Here is a 3,856-nt window from a genome sequence, read left to right as displayed (position 1 = left end):
AACATCTACGCTCTGTCCACCAGAGAAAGCAGGATCTCCCAGTGGCCACACATTTTAATTCCACGTCCCATTCCCATTCTGATATGTCTATCCACAGCCTCCTCTACTGTAAAGATGAAGCCACACTCAGGTTGGAGGAACAACACCTTATATTCCATCTGGGTATCCTCCAACCTGATGGCATGAACATTGACTTCTCAAACTTCTGCTAATGCCCCACCTCCCCCTCGTACCCCATCCGTTATTTATTTTTAAATACACTTTCTTTCTCTCTCTCTCTCTCTCCTTTTTCTCCCTCTGTCCCTCTCACTATACCCCTTGCCCATCCTCTGGGTTTCCCCCCCTGCCTTTTCTTTCTCCCTGGGCCTCCTGTCCCATGATCCTCTCATATCCCTTTTGCCAATCACCTGTCCAGCTCTTGGCTCCATCCCTCCCCCTCCTGTCTTCTCCTATCATTTTGGATCTCCCCTTCCCCCTCCCACTTTCAAATCACTTACTAGCTCTTCTTTCAGTTAGTCCTGACGAAGGGTCTCTGCCCGAAACGTCGACTGTACCTCTTCCTAGAAATGCTGCCTGGTCTGCTGCGTTCACCAGCAACTTTTATGTGTGTTGCTATCATTTTTTAATGCATGCATTACTAAATGACAATAAAAGGGGACTGCGTGTCCTCATAATCTATTCTAATATCAGATGTAAAATGATACGGAGGCATAGATCAGTTGTAAAAGGGTACGGGTGGCATAGATCATCTGTAAAAGGATACGGGGGGGCGGGTATAGATCAGTTGTAGAAGGGTACACGGAGCATAAATCAGTTATAAGAGGTACCTAGGGGTATAGATCAGTTGTAAAATGATACAGGGGGCATAGATTGGATGTAAAATGATACAGGGGGGCGTAGACCAGATATAAAATGATACCGGGGGTATAGATCAGTTGTAAAAGGGTACGGGGAACAGATCAGTTGTAAAACGATACAGTCAGCATAGATCAGTTGTAAAAGTATACAGGGGGCTTAGATCAGTTGTAAAATGATACAGGGGGCACAGATCAGATGTAAAACGGTACAGGGGTCATTGATCAGTAGTAAAAGGGTACGGGCAGCATAGATCATTTGTAAAGGATACGGGGCATATAGATCAGTTGTAAAATGATACAGAGGGACATATATCAGTTGTAAAAGGATAAAGGGGGCATAGATCAGATGTAAAACGATACAGGGGACAGATCAGTTGTAAAACGATACAGGGGTCATAGATCAGTTGTAAAAGGGTTGGGGTGACATAGATCAGTTGTAAAAGGATACGGGGGGTATAGATCCATTGTAAAAGGGTTCTGGGGGACATAGATCAGTTGTAAAAGGATACAGGTTGCACACTCTGCAGCCATTCCTACTCCTGAGACATCCAAGTCTCTGTAATGGCAACAACGTCACAGTTCCACGCATTGAACCATGCTCTAAGTTCATCTGCCTTGTTTATGACACTCCTTGCATTAAAATAGACACATCTCAAACCATCAGGCTGAGTGCATCTTTGCTCTAACATCTGCCTATCCTTCTTGTCAAACTAGCCAATAATATAAAGCAGTGAGAGTTGATATTGGACCACTGGAAAATGAAGTTGGTGAGATAGTAATGGGGGACAAATAAATAGCAGATGAACTTAATAAGTACTTTACTTCAGTCTTTTCTGTGGAAGACACTGGCTGTATGCCAGACTGTCCATGAGTGCCATTGCTATAACAAAGGTAAAAGTGATAGACAAACTGAAAGGTCTTTAGGTGGATACTTCACCTAGACCAGATGGGCTACATCCCAGAGTCCTGAAAGGGGTTGCTGAAGAGATAACAGATGCATTGGTCATGGTCTTCCAAGATTCTGTCATGGTCCCAGAGGTCTCGGGGGACTATAAAATTACACATATCAGTTCACTCTTTAAGAAGGGAAGAAGACAAAAGAGAGGACATTATAGGCCAGTTAGCCTAACCTCAGTGATTGGGAAAATGTTAAAGTGCATTATTAAGGATGAGGTTCTGGGGTACTTCAAGACTGAAATAAGTCAAAGTCAGCACGGTTTCTGTAAAGGGAAATCTTGCCTGACAAATCCGTTAGAATTCTTGGAGGAAGTAACAAGCAGGGTGGACAAAAGAGATGCAGTGAATGATATTTACTTATATTTTCAGAAGGCAATTGATAAGGTGCCTTACATGAGGCTGCTAAACAAGATAAAATCCTATGGCATTACAGGAAAGATATTGGCATGAATAGCAAAATGGCTGACAGGTAGGAGGCAGAGAGTGGGAATAAAAGGGGCCTTTCCTGGTTGTTTGGCAGTGACTTGTGGTGTTCCTCTGGGGTCAATATTGGGACTGCTACTTTTCATGTTATTTGTGAATGATTTAGGTAATGGAATTGATGGCTTTGTAATAAAGTTTGCGAATGAAATGAAGATGGGTGGAGGGGTAGGTAGTGCTGAGGAAGAATGCAGCAGGACTTAGACAAATTGGAAGAATCGGCAAAAAAGTGGCAGATGGAATACAATGTTGGGCAATGTATGATAATGCATTTTGGTAAAAGAAACAATAATGCAGACTATTATCTAAATAGGAAGAATATTCAAACATCAGAAGTGCAGAGGGACTTAGGAGTCCTTGTGCAAGAAGATTAACTTACAGGTTGAGTCTAAGGTAAAAAAGGCAAATGCAATGTTGGCATTTATTTCAAGGGGAATAGAATATAAAATCAAGGAGATAATGCTGAGCCTTTATACGACACTAATCAGGCAGCACTTAGAGTAGTGTCAACAGGTTTGGGCCCCATAACTCAGAAGGGTTGTATTTTCATTGGAGAGAGTCCTGAAGAGGTTCATGAGGATGATTCTGGGAATGAAGGGGTTAACATTTGAGAACCATTTAGCAGCTTTGGGCCTGTATTCACTGGAATTTAGAAGAATACATGGGGATCTTGTTGAAACCTACCAAATGGTGAAAGGACTAGATAAGGTGGATGTGGAGAGGATGTTCCCTCTGGTGGGGGTATCCAGAACTAGAGGGCACAGCCTCAAAATTGAAGGGTGACCTTTTAGAACGGAGGTAAGGAGAAATATTTTTTAGTCAGAGTGGTGAATCTGTGGAATGCTCTACCACAGACTGCGCTGGAGGCCAAGTCTGTAGGTGTATACAAAGTGGAAGTTAATAGTTTCCCGATTGGTCGGGGCATCAAGGGATATGGTGAAAGGGCAGGTGTGTGGGGTTGAAAGGGATCCGGGATCATCCATGATGGAATGGTGGAGCGGAATCGATGGGGTGAATAGCCTGTCTGCTCCCATGTCTTGTGGTCTTATGACGAAGAGGCAGCTCTACTAGCCACTGAATTACATGTGGATGCTCTATGATTTTCCTGGCGACGATGTGGGGGACCTGCCCTTCAAGAAGGGCGAGGTGCTAGCGATCATGGAAAAGCCCGGGGAGCAGTGGCGGAGTGCCTGCGACAAGGATGGCTACCTCGGCATGATTCCCATGCCGTATGTTGAGGTGGTTGTGAAATGCATGCTGCAGCAGCGACAGGCGGTAGGGTACTGCAACTCCAGCAGCTACAGCATCTCAGAGCCCACATGTGCCTATGCCCAGCACCCTGTCCACCGGCACCAACCCACTACCCACCACGCACAACCGGACTGGCTATACCAGGGCCATCCAGAAAAGAGTTTCTACGCCTATGACAAAACTGCCTTGGTGTTGGAGGTTGGTGACGTCATCAAAGTTCCAGGATGAACATCAGTGGTCAGTGGGAAGGTGAAGTGAATGGTCGGCAAGGGCTCTCCACCTTCACGCATGTCCAATTCATCGACCACTAG

General features: G+C 44.8%; 1 pseudogene; it reads left to right on the top strand.

Moving 5' to 3' along the window:
• The first annotated feature begins 3,377 nt into the window (after positions 1–3,377).
• LOC140192255 (crk-like protein pseudogene) lies at positions 3,378–3,856 on the top strand (annotated as a pseudogene).

The sequence above is a fragment of the Mobula birostris genome (assembly GCF_030028105.1).
Source record: "Mobula birostris isolate sMobBir1 chromosome 26 unlocalized genomic scaffold, sMobBir1.hap1 SUPER_26_unloc_1, whole genome shotgun sequence".
NCBI classification, from domain to species: Eukaryota; Metazoa; Chordata; class Chondrichthyes; order Myliobatiformes; family Myliobatidae; genus Mobula; species Mobula birostris.
This window is presented reverse-complemented; position numbering and strand designations above follow the sequence as displayed.